Here is a 16,977-nt window from a genome sequence, read left to right as displayed (position 1 = left end):
ACCCCACATGTGGACATAAAGCGCCATGCGGGTGCAGGGTAAGCCTCCAAAGGGAAGGTGCGCCATTTGGTTTTTGAAGGCTGGATTTGGATGGAATGGATTTCGAGGGGCCATGTTGCATTCAAAAGGCCCCTGTGTTGCCAAGACAGTTAAACCCCCCACAAGTGACCCTATTATGGAAACTACACCCCTCAAGGAATGTAACAAGGGGTGTAGTCAGCATATGGACCCCACTGGTGACGGGCACAAATGTGGAACAATGTGGCGTGAAAATGAAATATTCAATTTTTTACACTATAATGTTGGTCTAGCCTTGAATTTATCATTTTCACAAGGGGTTAAAAGAGAAAAAAAAACACAAAATGTGTAGAGCAATTTCCCCCGAGTCCGTAAATACCCCACATCTGGACATAAAGCGCCATGTGGGCGCAGGGCAAGCCTCTGAAGGGAAGGAGCGCCATTTGGATTTTAGAGGTTGGATTTGGCTAGAATGGATGATGAACGCCATGTCGCATTTACAGAGCCCTTGTGCTGCCAAAACACTGTAAACCCCCCACAAGTGACCCCATTCTGGAAACTACACCCCTCAAGGAATCTAACAAGGGGTGCAGTGAGGATATGGACCCCTGGATGACGGGCACATTTGTGCCATGAAAGTGAAAAAATGAAAATTTTCACTTTCACGTCACATTTTTCCACATTTGTGCCCGTCACCAGTGGGGTCCATATGCTCACTGCACCCCTTGTTAGATTCCTTGAGGGGTGTAGTTTCCAGAATGGGGTCACTTGTGGGGGGTTTCCAGTGTCTTGGCAGCACGAGAGCTCTGTAAATGCGACATGGCCCTTGAAATCCATTCCAGTGAAATCCAGCTTCCAAAAGCCAATTGGCGCTCCTTCCCTTTGGAGGCTCGTCCTGCGCCCGCTTGGCACTTTATGTCCACATGTGGGGTATTTCCGTACTCGGGAGAAACTGCGCTAAATGTTTTGTGTTTTTTTTTTCCTTTTATCCCTTTGTGAAAATGAAAAATTGAAGGCTAGAACAACATTTTAGTGTAAAAAATACTTTAGTCTTTTTTCAAGCCATATTGTTTGGAAAATCTGTGAAGCACCTGTGGGGTCCAGATGCTCACCGCACCCCTTGTTACATTCCTTGAGGGGTGTAGTTTTCTAAATGGTGTCCCTTTAGGGGTGTTTTTTAGGTTTTGGCACCCCAGAGCCTCTGCCAACCTGAAGTGGTACAGTCAAAAATGACCAAAAATAACGGAGCCATTGAAATTCACTAGGCGCTCCCTTATATCTGAGGCTTGTGGTTGCGTCAAATAGCGCAATAGGGCCACATATGGGGTATTTCTATAAACTGCAGAAACGGGGCAATCAATATTGGGGTGCATTTCTCTGGTAATAGGTTTATAATTATGAAAAATATTGGATTACAATAAAATCTCTGCACAGAAAATTAAAATTTTCAAATTTCTTACACACTTAGCTTTTATTTCTGTGACTCCCCTAAAGGGTTAAAAAACTTTCTGGATGTGCTTTTGCAGAGTTTAGGGGGTGCAGTTTCTGAAATGGGGTGCTTCGTGAGGCTTTCTAACACACAGTCCCCTCAAATACACTTTAAACCTGAACAGTTCCCTAAAAATATCTGATTTTGAAATTTTACAGAAAATTTGGAAATTTGCTGCTAATGTTTTAAGCTTCCTATTGTCTAAAAAAAATGAAAGATAGTTTAATAAATGCCGCCAACATAAAGTAGACATGTTGCTTATGCTATTTAATATATAATTTATGTGGTATAACCATTTTCTGTATAAGCAGAAAAGTTTTAAAGTTGGAAAAATGCATTTTTTCACAATTTTTCACGCTATTTTGGGTTTTTTCATAAAGATTCGTTATAAGTATCGACTCCAATTTACCAGAAATGTGAAGTACAATATGTCACGAGAAAACAATCTCAGAATTAGCCGGATAGGTAAAAGCATCCCGAAGTTATTAATGAATAAAGTGACACTGGTCAAATTCATAAAATTTGCTCCGGTCCTTAAGGCCATTTCAGGCCCGGTCCTTAAGGGGTTAAAGCATCTGACCCCTTTGACAGTTGTGAAAGCATAGGATTCTATAATGTAAGATTATGGTGATTTACAAGAGCTAATAAGCCATTCACTTGATTCTTTTATGCCTATGCACCCAGAACACTAATCGTCGGTAAAACTGTCCATGTTTACATCCATAATGCATTTGTGTCCGTGTTTTTACGGACTGGTTAAAATTGCAGTGTACTAGTTTAAATCTGTCTGTTAAATCTTATCACGGATGCCACAGCTGTAAAAAGCACTCGTTGATTTCCTCTCCGAATTATGATGTCCTCTTTCTTTACGGAACATATTGGGGATCTGTGAAAACTCTGAACAGCCCAATATAACGTAAAGGGCTATAAATTTGCCCGTGCACATGAAACAGTTTGCACAGACAACTTCACGGAAGGTGTGAATGCAGCCTAACCACTTAATAAAATGCAGCCATCCAGGGATGTTTTTAGGTGTATTGTGGTAAAGAGAGGCTATTAGTTGTAATATGGTAAAAAAGGAGGGCAGAGTTAGAATGCCGGAAGAAGCTGCCTTAGGAGCTGTAATCCTAAAGCCAGGCACATGCATAGAGCGGTATCTGCCGGTGTCAGAGTAAGTGGCTGCTCTCCTTTCACCTTTCCTTTCCACATTTATGGTTAGTTGATGTAAACCTTATGTTAGCAGTGTTCTCAGATCAATAGTGTCAGTCTCCATAGACAACAGGTAACAGTTAGCCCCCTGCAGCCATGTTACCATGCATTGTTGGTTCTAGTATACTGTGAAACCTCTCTGGGAAGAACACCCACAATTGCTCTGGGAGTAGTCTTTTTAAAGAAAATGACCTCTAATTTAAAATCTGGTCTGGATAAGGGAGTGGACATTTAAAAGAGGGGTTTCACTGTTTCCGCTATCTGAGAATATATCTCAAGCGTGCTGCCTGGACAACCTGTTTTAAAAATATAGCGTGTAGTTGGAGAAAATCTGTTTTTCATGGTAACTAATAGTTTGCTGTAGATCGCATCTGCAAATTCATTTCAGCATTCTGGAAGGTGGCCACAGCTACACAACTACACCTGAATTGTGTAAATTGTTCAACCTAGGGGTCCATTTACATGGAAAGATTTGAAGCCAACCAGGAATGGATTTGAAAAGAGGAAAAATCTCAGGCTTTATGACCTGATCTCTGTTTATAGGCTGTTCCTGGCTTTGGCTTCAAATCTTTTGCAGATAAGGATAATCTTTCTGTGAATGGACCCTAACCATTCAACCAAGCCTTGAATATACTAGCTGCTAAAAGGAATCTCCTCAAGCGTTAGATATTAGGCTATGTTCACACAATGTTTTGGGTCTAAAATAATGGCCGTTGTTTAGTTACTTTAGCGGCCGTTGGTGCATTATTAAATTTTAGGTTTAATGATGGCTGCTTCTAATGGTGCGTTTACACAGAGAGAATTATCTGACAGATCTTTGAAGCCAAAGTCAGGAACAGACTATAAACAGGGAACAGGTCATAAGGAAAGACTGGGATCTGTCCTTTATTTAAATCCATTCATGGCTTTGGCTTAAAAAATCTGTCAGATAAATCTCTGTGTAAACGCACCATAAGTGTCCATTTACACAGAAAGATTATCTGACAGATGATCTGCCAAAGATTTGAAGCCAAAGCCAGGAACAGACTATAAACAGAGATCAGGTCATAAAGGAAAGCCTGATATTTCTCCTTTTTTCAAATCCATTCCTGGCTTTGGCTTCAAATATTTGGCTCCGGGAGCGTCAGATGCGTCCGGAGTATGGAGCAGGTAAAGTATGTTCCTGGCGGCAGGGCTGCGAGTATGTAATCACATTGGAAATTACAGGAGAGATATCCGAAGCAGATTTAGCTGCTGAAATGTTACATGTGAATCTAGCCTCAGTCTATGTTGTCCATTTGAGTTTTTGCTGTTTGCATTCTATCTGAGCCATCTCACCAGACTACTAGCTACCAACATCTCATTATGAGTTGCCATTTGTTTTTGCTGATCACCTGTTTCAACTCTGCCCCATGGCAATGCCTTGTTAGGGTGTCTTTACACAGAGAGATTTATGGTACAGATTTTTGAAGCCAAAGCAGGAATGGATTTTAAAAGAGGGGAGATCTCAATTCTTCCTTTATGACCTGTTCTCTGTTTATAGTCTGTTTTTGGCTTTGGTTTCAAAAGATGACATGTCAATTCTTTGGGCGGACGGTAGAATTTGCTCAAGCATTGAATGGAGTCTATGGCACAGGTGAAGAGTCAAGCGGGGGCGAGTGGTGGAATCTACGGCAATTTATCCACGAGAATTACTCAGTGTGCATATACTCTTAGGCCAGTTCACATTGAGGAATCAGCACTGAATTTCAGCACTGATTCCTTAACTGGAAATTCTGCCTAAGGGTACAAACACACTCAGCGTATATGCTGCGTATTTACTGCTGCAATACGCAGCAGATACGCAGCAGATTAGATCTAAATAACTGAACACAGCATCAAATCTGCACCATCAAATCTGCTGCGTATCTGCTGCGTATACGGTGTGTGTGTTTGTACCCTAAAAAATATAGTGCAGAGCCAAATTTCATTGAGTTCAATGGAATTTGCGTTCTGCGGTTCACATGGGGGAATTTCCGTGCAGAATTTTCCACGGTGGATCCGCTTTCTGCCAGAAAAATTGACAATATCAATTCTGGTGGATTTCACTGGCTGAATCCCATTGAAATGAATTGAGCAGTGAGTTCCTGCTCTGAAGTTTTTCAGCACGGAATCAGAAAAAAATAATGAATTTTATTAAATGAAAAATGAATTTGCGCAGAATTCTGCTAGAGGTGATTCTGGGCGGAACACTTTCCTTGCAGATTCCGCACGGAATTCCATCAGAAATCCATAAGAATTCTTTCCCCCAGAACACGTTCCTCGCTGATTCGTCAGTGTGAACTGGCCCGTAGACACAGTGATCCCCTGCAGTAAGGATTGAGTGGTTAGGTCTTGCTCAGAAGCAGGCAGAAGACCAAAAGCAGACAAAATGAAAACAGGAATCTAATTGGTTGCTAGGGACAACTGAGCCAGTTCTACTTTACACTCCATTGATAAATCTCCCCTTAAGAGTTTATTTTAAACACCGGAATACACCTTAGGGCCATGTTCATACAACGTATATTTAGGATAAATCATGGCCATTGTTGCAGTTTGCAACAGCGACTGTTATTTATGCTAAACATACGTTGTATTTGAAGTGATGGAATACCGACCAGAGCGTATACACATGTCAGTTTTTGTCAGCCGCTAGTCATTGAATAGCGAACGCACAGAACATGTCAGTTTACACAATAAAGTGTGTGGCTCCGGCCGCACGCTCCATTGTGTGCAGTGGTGAATTGGGATGTGGGCGGACACAGATGCGCCCGCATATGAATTCACCAAAAATGAAGATCTTCCGGTTGGTACTGCAGCACCAGCCCCCATAATCTTCAGTAACACTGGCCGTTCTGTGACTCGGGCGGGTCACAGAACGGCCGGTGTTATACGTAGTGATATCTACAGCCTTAAATCTGCTGCAGATCCTGTACATGTGAATGCACCCTTTGAACATTCTCTAGCAGTGAGTCACGTTGTGAGACTGTCAGGGCTCTAGAGATAGTAAGGTAACAAAATATATAAATATTTTTAATAAAGATGAATTATACTACTACTACGTTTACGGTTTTTATAACTATCAGCGTTTAGATGAATAAATCGTTAGAAAAATCGTCATTGCGATCGTTTTTAAGATCACTTAAGCCCATCTCACACATAGGGTGAATCTTTAAAAGACTGTTTACACTAAGCGATCTGCGAATTTTTAGCGAAAGATCAATGACAATTTAAGAACATGTTGAAAGATCACAATTAACGATTTCTCGCTCGTCGCTTGATTGTTAGCTGTGTTTACACTAGCTGATTATCGCTCAAATACGATCGGTTTTGCGAAAATTCAAACAATAATCGTTCCTTGTAAACACACCATAATGAAGTTGAATAAAAACTATTTAACAATACCGCTTTTAAAGGGAATGTACCACATTCCCACATACTAATTCTACTTGGGGAGAGTGTCAAAAAAATCTATGGAGACTTGTAAGTCTCTAAATCTGTGTCTTTTTTTGGGGGGGTGGAGGGGGGGGGTAGTATTGGTTAGGTTTGGTGGTGTTAAATATGACGCCTGGAGCTATTACCTACCAATCCTGTAGTGAGAATTCCGTCAGACAATATTCAGACTGCTTTAATCATTGATTCAATGTGGAAATTTGTTTATGTTTAAGAAGTTAACCCCTTTGCGTCAGTAACGTGTATATATACGCTCCTACTGCACATACCCCGTGCAGTAGGAATCTCTATATATACGTTACTGTAACTGACAGGGGCTTTCTGATGTGAGCTTGAGCGCTGCTGAGAGAGCCATCCCGCTCACATCATTCTCCGGGGCCGCAGGTAATGAGAGTCAGCTGCGATCCCGCAGCTGAGTCTCATTAACCCCTTAAACGCTGCGATCTACAGTGATCACTGCGTTTAGGGTACTCAGTGACAAATCAAGCATCTGCCACTGAGTGATCGGGACCCCCGCAGTCATGCTGCGGGGGTCACTATCGCATGTGCCGACAGGCGGGGGTAAGCTCCTTACCTTAGTCCTGTCGGATCTGCCATCTATGCATGCTCTATGCCTGCTCTTACAGTGTTAAGTGTTAAAAAAGTGTAATAAAAAAGTTTTTAAAAGTATTAAACCCCCTCAAAATAAAACATTAAAATACCCCCTTGCCCATTATAAAAATATAAATATAAACAAATAAACATATTACATATCGTAGCGTGTGGAATTGTCTGTTCTATTAAAATATAACATTATTGTTCCCGCACGCTGAACGGCGTAAATGGAAAAAAAAAACGCACCAGGAATGCTGATTTTATTAAATTATATATCACAAAAAAATTCATAAAGAGCAATCAAAATTTTTCTGCTACACCAATATGATATTAATAAAAACTAGAGATCATGGTGCAAAAAATTACACCCCAACCAGCCCTGTAGGTGGAAAAATAAAAGCGCTATGGCTCTTAGAAGGCAGGGAGGAACATTGCATTAATTTGACCCGGACTTTTGTGCATTAAAGGGCTCTGTCTTGAAGGGGTTAAAAACCATGAAAAACGTGATTCAGGTTATTCATGTGGCCGACACCACGCTCCCATTTTTTCCCCAGTAGTCGTGCTGTTACCCATATTGGTTACCGCATGAGTGTCTGGTTTCGGCTGCATGTGGTGACATACAGTTAATGTGGGAACTCAGCCTAAGGGTCCTATTCCACGGGCCGAGGAGGGCCCGATCAACGATGTAAACGAGTGGCGAACTGCTAGATCGCCGCTTGTTTACTGGGCCTATTCCACGGCCCGATCGTTGAGCGAGGGCTGCAAGGACATTGTTACCGATGTCCTTGCAGCCCTTGCAGCATCATACATTACCTGGCTGCAGGGCTTGTCCTCCGCTCCGTCTCCTCCGCGGCGGTCCCGGCCTGTGATTGGCTGAGCGCTCCGTCAGCTGACCGGCCATTCAGAAGATAGAGCGCGCGGGACCCGGGGATGAAGACAGAGCGGAGGAGAAGCCCTGCAGCCAGGTAATGTATGATGATGCTGGTGCTGTTTCTTCTCAAATCGTCGGTCGCCCCCCGCACACCGCTATTCAACCGTATCGATGCGCGGTGGGGGAACGATGATTTTAGGTCTGGCCCTAAATGAACGATCAGCCGATGACACGATCATCGGCTGATCGTTCTCTCTATTTCACCGAACGATAATCGGCCGAATCGGGCCAAATGGGGCCGATCCGGTCGATTATCGTTACTGTGGAATAGGGCCCTTAGGGTAGCTTCACACACAACCGCTTCGCAGTGAATTTTCTGCTGTGGATACCCAGCAGATACGCAGCAGATTTGATGTAAATAACTTAACACGGCATCAAATCTGCACCATCAAATCTACTGCTGATCTATCTGCTGCACCCTAAGACTGTTCAGATATCAATTTGATGTTCAGAAACTAGAAAATCATGATTCTAATTGTTGAGTGAAGATGGGGCGTCTGCAGGTTTAGTCCCTAGCTGATAATACGGCCCTGATTGTATTGTAAATTTATTAAAGTATACTTTGGTCTGTATTTCAGAATCCATGTAGCCTCTGGCTTCAGGATAACAGTCAGGATGACTTTTTTTGTTACTTGACACAAAGTTCTCTGCTGGGACGCTATCTAGGAATACATAGTTGCACTGCCGTACCTTCTATTGTTATCCACCAAATACGTACCTTATCTAACACACATCTCTGGTGACATCTTTCTCCCAGCTGCACTAGTGCCTCTCTTCACTGTCTCCCACTGCTCACTGTACCTGCCAATTATCCTGCATGATTTTGGATTGTTAAGTGTATCCACACTAAGGGTGTCTCACACACACCGGATCTGCAGTGGATTTCACACTGTGAATTCGCATTGAAATCTGCTGTGGATCCATTGCCAGTTCTTTCCTATGAGAATACATACTCGCAGTGGGATTTACATCCCGCTGCAAGTATGTAAGTTAACCCCCTGTTGGTCGGAGCATATTGTACCTGCTTCCCGCTCCGGCTTGCTTTGAGGGTTCCCGGTGTTCGCTTGTCCCGCTCAGACAATCAGTGCGATGGGGTTAGCTTACATATGCCAGCGGGATGTCAAGTATATATTCTCACAGGGAAGAACTGGCAATGGATCCGCATTGGATTTCGCAGCAAATTCCAGTCTGAAATCCACTGCGGATCCGGTGTGTGAAGGCACCTTAAAACTGAAAAAACTTGATGGGAGGAAAATAAGTTTTACGCCACTATATTTAATACTTAATTGCAAATCAAAGATTGTAAGTAAAGAACCTACTCTTCTTCATTCAACAGAGGAGCAAGAAGTTTCATGTGAGCACCTGCTGACTGGCCATTAATGTGTACCTGCAAGCAGCCAACAGCAAGGAAACATACAGTAGGTACAGTAAGTATGCTCCACTCTTAAGCCCCCTTCACACGTCAGGAAAAATGTATCCACATTACTTATCAGGAGATTCAGGCAGATTTCTGGACTCATAAGGCTCCATTAGTCACAGACACCTTTTAGGATTTCCTGAAGGGTGTCCATTTCTGAAAATAGGTCAGGATTTTATAGATCCTGTCTAGAGATGAGCGAACCGGGTTTGAGTCGATCCGAACCCGAACGTTCGGTATTTGATTAGCTGGGGCTGCTGAACTTGGATAAAGTTCTAAGGTTGTCTTGAAAACATGGATACAGCCAATGACTATATCCATGATTTCCACATAGCCTTAGGGCTTTATCCAAGTTCAGCTGCCACCGCTAATCAAATGCCGAAAGTTTGGGTTCGGATCGACTCGAGCATGCTCGAGGTTCGCTCATCTCTAATCCTGTCCTGTTTTTATCTGGAGTTCTGAACGCTTTCCTAATGCGCATCTGGAAGGCACCCAGAATTCTGGATGCTACTTTTTTTCCCAGAAAATCCAGAAAACACTACTGGAAACAGTGATTACTGTCAGGAAATCCTGATGGTTTCATGACGTCTCCTGATGGCTTCCTGATTAGGATTTCCTGACAGTAAAAACTGACAGGGACGTGTGAAGGGGGCCTAATGGTTTGAAATTTTAGAATGGGGCTGCAACTGCCTACAAACTGAGCATTTGTAGCTGGCACGGCTGTTGGGACAATTTAGCTGGCACCATTAAGGGGCACATTGTGGCTATTACTGAATCAAGGCCATAACATGTGACAAATTACTGAAACTGAAGATATGTTACAAAGAGGCACGTCTGAGATCTCCCTGGCTTGTAATTGAAAAATATATAGCACACAGTACTTGAGAACTAGGGACGGACCCAAAATAAGGTCTGTTGAATGCATGAAAGGGTAAAGCCGTATTGGGACCAAAATAATTATAGAAATGTAGAAGATTGTCAGCAGAAAAAGACTGTTCTGTCTAGTCCTCCCTTTTAGTAATTACTTTCTTATTATCTTAGTATGCATATATGTTCATCACAGGCATGTTTAAAGCGGCACTATGAGCAGGTTCTGCCGAGAGAACCTGCTGATATGCTGCAGTAGCCCTTTACCTCATAAGTTGATCGCTATTAGAACCGCTCCTGTTCGCCTCTTCACTCATCTTAAAATCGATAATTGCTTCTATGCAAATTCATGGCTGAGGAGCATTTGGGGCGTCGCCTTTCTCTGGGAGCATAACTGTGTGCTGCCCAGTCTGCTCCCATCTGTTATGCCCCCCCCCCCTCCTGCGCCCCCTCCCCTCCCGTCCAGCTCCCTCATGCAGCCTCCTCCCGACCCGCCCAGCCCGCCCTGCACAGTTCGGCCCACTATGCATATTTATATTTGCATAGTGGCCTCTTCCCAACGTATCTGCCAGGAAGTTGTCCCGTCGGCCGAATCGTGCATGCACGGGAAGCAGGCTGTCGGCCGACGGGACAGCTTCCTGGCAAATGCGCTGGGAAGAGGCCACTATGAATATGCATAGTGGACCGCACTGTGCGGGGCGGGCTGGGAGGAGGGTGCATGAGGAAGCTGGACAGACGGGAGCAAACTGGGCGGCACACAGCGATGATCCCGGAGAAAGGCGACACCCCAAATGCTCCTCAGCCATGAATTTGAATAGGAGCAATTAAGATTTTAAGATGATTGAAGAGGCGAACAGGAGCGGTTCTAACGGCGATCAACTTATAAGGTAAAGGGCTACTGCAGCATTTACTCTCAGCAGAACCTGCTGATAGTGCCGCTTTAAATTCAGTTATTGTAGATGTGCCAACCACAGTTTGTTCCAAGCCTCTACTACTAGTCTCTAGAGCCTGTCTATTTTATCAATATCTTTTTGTAGGTAAGGTCTCCAGAACTGGACACAGTATTCCAGATGTGGTCTAACTAGAGCTCTATACAGCTGGATCACAATCTTCCTCTTCCTACTTGTTATACCTAACTAGGGGTTTAGCCTAGGGGGTTGACGGAGTCTAAATGGGCCCCAACTGATTATGTTATCTATAGAGAACCTCAGCAGATGACATTGCTTTAGGCCTGGGGCTCGTACTACCCAACCTGGCACTCTCTGATCTGGTTGGGCAAAAGGCGGTCTTCTATATATGTGAATATGAGTATTCTCTCCTGCACACTAAGTACTACTCTCAACACAATCTTGGCAAAGTGCTTTTCTACATTAGACAAGGCCCCTAAGACGGTCCCTGTACCTTCTTCTCAGTGAAGATGCACCTTTCCTAAACTCAACTATACCTTCCTCAAAGTAAGGGTCCATTTACACAGAAAGATTATCTGACATATTATCTGCCAAAGATTTGAAGCCAAAGCCAGGAATGGATTTAAAAAGAGGAGAAATCTCAGGTTTTCCTTTATGACCTGATCTCTGTTTATAGTCTGTTTTCTGGCTTTGGCTTCAAATCTTTAGCAGATAATCTTTCTGTGTAAATGGACCTTTAGCTACACCACTTCTCCTTACTCCTCCGTCAGGTCACTACTATCACCTGTACCTGCACCTGTTAGGGTCTATTTACACAGAAAGATTATCTGACAGATTATCTGCCAAAGATTTGAAGCCAAAGCCTGAAACAAAAGCCACGGGTGAGGACAGGGAGGGGGTGCTGCGGGTGAGCACCCCAGTCAGGGGGCAACAGTGCTCTGGGGCATATGGTGCGGGTGACGGGGTGGCTGCTGTTAGAGAGGGAGACAGTGACAGATGCACTAGTCACTGTCTCCCTCTCTAACAGCAGCCAGCCCTGTCAGTGTGCCGCGGGTGGGTGGTGTTGGAGGATTTGGGTGCCGTGGGTGAGGGGGGGCTGCAGTGAATGAGAGCAGGGGAGGGATTTGGGTGCCATGGGGGGGTACTGGTGACGGGCGGGGGGGGGGCAACACAGTCAGGGGGGAACAGTGATCACGGGCTGGGGGGCACACAGTGTGGGTGACTGGGTGGCTGCTGTTAGAGAGGGAGACAGTGACAGCTGCACTGATCACTGTCTCCCTCTCCAACAGCAGCCACCCCATCAGTGTCCTCCTTCACTTTAGTGGACTGGGTTAGAAGCGCTAACCCGGCCTATTGAAGAGACGGAGGACACGTGATGCCGACACAAAGGGTGATGAGAGATATGATGATTCTATGCATTCGGTGGTGGGGAATGTACCTAGGTAACAGCAAAACTGGGAATACCGCTTTAAGTTCCTAAGTAAGTCTCTTGCTTTAGGATGAGTTGACACGTAACTGAATCGTAGCAGATTTCACGCTTGCTCTTTTCTGATCCTTATAATGCAGGGTTGTATGAGATGTCGCCATGATCTGTAGTTTTTATCGGTGCCTTACTTGCATATATGCAACTTTTTGATTACGCAATTTTGCGCTGTAAGTATAGTTGTTCATAATATATAGCGGTAAGTAAAGCTGCAATGCGCTTTTTATTGTTTGGACTATAAAAGTTAAATCATTTTTCATATTACTGACACCTCTAGGAATATCAACCCTATTGCGCACTTTTGTGCCATCAGCAAACAAGACAAATCTTACCTACCATACCTTCTCCTATGTCACTTACAAACATATTAAAAAGAAAAGGACCCAGAAAAGACCCTTGTCACGTTCCACTTGTAACCAGTCTCTGCTCGGAATATATACCGTTAGGCTATGTTCCCAAACTGTAAACCAGAAGTGGATTTAAAACACAGAAAGGCTATGTTCACATACTGGTTCAGCACTTGTACACAGTACTATAGGTACAGTGCCGGCTTTGATGCTCTGGCCGTTTAGCATTATTTAATTGTGTTACTGCATCATTTTTGTGAAGACGCTGCAGTACTGCAATGAAGTTCCAACTTTTGTGAACATAGCCCTAATTTTACTGCTGACTTTTGCACAATCAGTGAAGTTGCAAGAAAACAAGCCAAGGTCAGGGTACACAGAATACTCAGTTGAGAAATGTTGGCAAACCACAATCAAGGGTGTCTGCTCGATGCAGATGCCAGTTAATTAACCCTCCATTGATCTGCAGTAAGTGCTGGGCCCCTCATAATTGGCTCAGAGCTCCTGCAGTACTGATTGGCTGACAAGCCCCAGCATTACTGGGGAGAGTCAAAATAAAACAATCCCAGCTACAGCATCAGCAGACCTGACAGATACAGATAGGGGAAGTGGCCACCGCTAGAATGCAGAGAGTTCAAGACAACAGAACTTGAAAATGTAACTGACATCAGCTCACATTAAAAACAATGTGTCCTTAAAAGAGAAAAGTCCTAAAACCCACTCGAAAATCAGCCCCAAAAACCTCATCGCAAAATAGATCTGCACCAGAAGGAAAGATTTAGACTAGGTCTACTAAGCTGCATACATATAGGGGAGTTATTAAAGTGACACTGTCACCCCCTTTGTGCATTCTGACATCTCTACACAGGTGTAAATGGTTAATTTAGCGGTTTTTATACCTTATTTTATATCATACGTCATGGTGCTTGTTCAAGCCCACAATGGCACCATTGGCCCCACCCCCTCACCAGCCATTGGAACAGGCTGGCCTAAAGGTCTAGGCCCCACCCCCTCTAGGTCGGCCCACCAATGGCCGTCAAGGGGGCGGGGCCAACGGGGGTGGGCGTGGCTAGTTGCCGCTAATGCCGCGAGGCTCCCCCCACTTAACACAATCTGCAGTTCATAAAAGAAAACTTTTTACTTGAACAAGCACCATGACGTATGATATAAAATAAGGTGTAAAAACTGCTAAATTTACCCCTTACACCTGTGTAGAGAAGTAAGACTGCAAAAAGGGGGTGACAGTGTCACTTTAAGGGAAAGATATATAGTGTATTATATACTAAAGTGCAAACAGTGCCAAAAATTCATGTAATATAAATAGAAATTGTAATACTATCAAGTGATAAAGTGCCAAATCATCTCAATTCATGACAAATATACATTGCCGCATTTTAGAAATTGACGAACTTCTTTAAGAAGTATGTTCCCTGAAACCAAATTGTTCAACTATTAAACCTTGTCTTGTGTCACATCTGTGATTGTGTATTTGCTATTAGTGATGAGCGAACATGATATTAAAAGTTCGTATGTTCATATAAGCATGTCGTTAATTGTTTGTGTTCGACGATCACAAACAATTTGTTCGCCGATCGAAATGGTTATAACAATCATTTTCGAACATATTCCAACTTGCAAACGTACGCAACTGCGTAATTTCCCTTTTGCACCAGATAATCTGTATGCATGTGCGTAGACCAAAACGTGTGCTTCTACTGTACGTTTGTCATTTGTTCGTGAATGTTCGGTGAACACAAACCGATCACGATGTTTGTGTTCGGGATCTGAACCGAGCATCAGATGTTCGCTCATCGCTATTTGATATAAAGTATAAAGAAACTAAATGTTACAATAGTGGTGATGCTACAACTTTTGCCAGTGATAAATATCCATAATTTGCCAACTTAGTGAGCTTGTGGGCTATTCTCCATTTACCTTCTTTATCTAGAGTATACAAGGAAATAGCTGTATATGCATTTATCTGTTACACAGGCATATTCCATGTTCACATAGCTTTGCTTACCTGAACTCTGTAATCCACAATTTGTACTGGTGCTTACCCTGGAGTTGTTTCCTGCCGAGTAAACAAGGATAAACGTTAAATGCATGAATAACAAATGCATAAAAGCCATTGTAATGATCATAACTAGTTTATCATGTCTTCATGCTTGTTGACTTTTCTAAACCGTTTAATGAGAGTCTTTAATACTAAGGATTATCTAGATCATCTCCATGAACATTGTCAGTCCTACAACCATGCTTTGTATTATATCAAAGTAAAATGTAATTAAAATAAAGAGCGAGCAATGCTTATACTGAATTATGTTCTTCTGGGACGTGGTGCTACTCTTACAGCTGTTGGTGCCTTTGGTCATCAGTTCACAAGATGCTATCCCTTATACATGTGCTGGTACAGTTTGTATTGCATATAAAATTATGGCCTGTTTCGAAAAAGAATTGAACCACTATCATTGTCCTCCACACGTTATTGAGCTGCATGTGTTGCAATCCCTGGAAAGTAGGAGATGATATTACTGCTTTATATCATTAAGATAATTTCTCCTTCAGACTTTTCAGTACTAGAAAAATGAGAACCTTTTTGTTTTCTAATGTGGTTGAAGTTTATTCCATATGTGAGAATTGCATGTCCTATACGGGTGTGCTATTGCCTGGAATTTAATCACAAATTGCTAATGAACCAGATTCCAATGTGTGAAGTGGCAGACAAGTATTTACACGACAAATAAAGAAGACTTTTTACTGACTGCAATGGTGTGAGAGGGGGAAGGTAGGCCAGGCCTCGGAGAAACCACTGGAAACCTGAACAATGAGGAGAGAGGACATCAATGAGGTATGTTCTCCCAAGAGGACAGTCTGTATTAAGAGTTTGGGGGAGGGGGGATGAAAGGGAACTTATGGTCAAAAACTTTAAATGACTATGAGAAGGATAGTACAGATTGATATGGTAAGTTTTTAGAATCTTGAAATATGCAGTCATGCATGGATGATTCCAGCGTTTTCCATTCCTGTGCAGATAGGAAATTCCTTGTATGGCCCAGAATAACGTTAAAATTTAACTTTTAATAGATGTATGTTAAAACCAATTAAAGTGCTATAGGCTTATGGCACAAAACAAACACCTGTAAATAGGGTAAACAGCCGCTCCCCCTCAAGGTAACATCCTATCATGTCACCTATCTAGTCTCTAAATATAGACAATAACATTAAACAGAGAGAGTGTGTTGGAGGGTATGACAGGTGGGACAAGCTATGTTTCTGGTAAAGATATAGTATTTCCCACCATGCGTGACCCACAGTAAACACTTGTAGAGTCACACACTTGGTAGATAAGCTCTGTGTATATCATGCAGTTATAGACTGTTATGCAGTAACACATAGGATGCCATATACTGTACATCTGATGAATATGTACTGGTTATACAACTCAATCAATGTGCTATAGCTAGCACAATGTGCTAACCTCTAGGTAAGTCACATAATTCATAGTAAGAAATCAGATGGAATTAAGCTTTGTCCCTAATGAGACAACTTACAACCCTCCCATCCGTGCCAGAGCAATAATGTAAATTCTGCGAAATTCCTTATATCAAGCTATATATTTAAGATATGTTCAGAAAGACAATTTTATGTAATGTGGTGTATGGATGTGTTTGAGGAAACAAATATGGCTTCCCTTCACAGTATCTGTAACTCACAATCAGTGACTGAATTTTATGTACATTACAAAGTAATGAGATGTTTAATGTGCAACGATAGGAAATGTCCCTCGACCACTGTATCTCTTAAAAATAGGTTTGATATTCTTGGAGGTGTCAGTAATAAGGAAAATGATTCAGCATTGCTAGATATGTTGTCCAAACAATGGAAACTACAGTTCAATGTTTCCAAAGTAAAATAATGCACTTGGGGAGAAGGTATCCTCCATCTGAGTATCATAGCGGTGGTTTTGTGTTGGCAAAGACTGCAGAAGAGAAGGATTTAGGGGTAGTGATTTCTGACAGCCTGAAAATAAGTCACCAGTCCAACCAGGCAGAAGTGAAAGCAAATCGAATTCTGGGCTGTATAGCTAGAGGTATAACCAGTAGGAAGAGGGAGATTGTGATCCCACTGTATAGAGCTCTAGTGAGACCACATCTGGAATACTGTATCAAGTTCTGGAGACATCCTCTACTAGAAGATATTAACAAAATAGAACGGGTACTAGGAAGTGCTACAAAAATGGTGGAGGGTGTCAGGCATAAAACAT

The 16,977-nt window shown here is 42.8% G+C and overlaps 1 protein-coding gene across 8 annotated transcripts in view; it reads left to right on the top strand.

Moving 5' to 3' along the window:
* The window catches only part of MPV17L (MPV17 mitochondrial inner membrane protein like), a 43,160-nt gene that overhangs the window by 12,490 nt on the left and 13,693 nt on the right, over positions 1-16,977 (top strand). For 2 of the 8 annotated variants that reach the window (XM_069948703.1, XM_069948708.1), the window contains exons 1-2: positions 2,607-2,678; positions 9,028-9,109. The exons of 1 other annotated variant lie outside the window; for it this stretch is intronic. The gene's annotated coding sequence lies outside the window, so the exon portion shown is untranslated. Of the gene's footprint in view, positions 1-2,606; positions 2,679-9,027; positions 9,114-15,412; positions 15,562-16,977 lie in introns of those variants that run through there. 5 more of the 8 variants (XM_069948707.1, XM_069948706.1, XM_069948711.1 and 2 more) reach the window with 5 other exon arrangements.

Source organism: Dendropsophus ebraccatus, chromosome 12 (genome assembly GCF_027789765.1).
Source record: "Dendropsophus ebraccatus isolate aDenEbr1 chromosome 12, aDenEbr1.pat, whole genome shotgun sequence".
NCBI classification, from domain to species: domain Eukaryota; kingdom Metazoa; phylum Chordata; class Amphibia; order Anura; family Hylidae; genus Dendropsophus; species Dendropsophus ebraccatus.
Note: the sequence above shows the minus strand (reverse complement) of the source record. Positions and strands in the feature narration are given on the sequence as shown.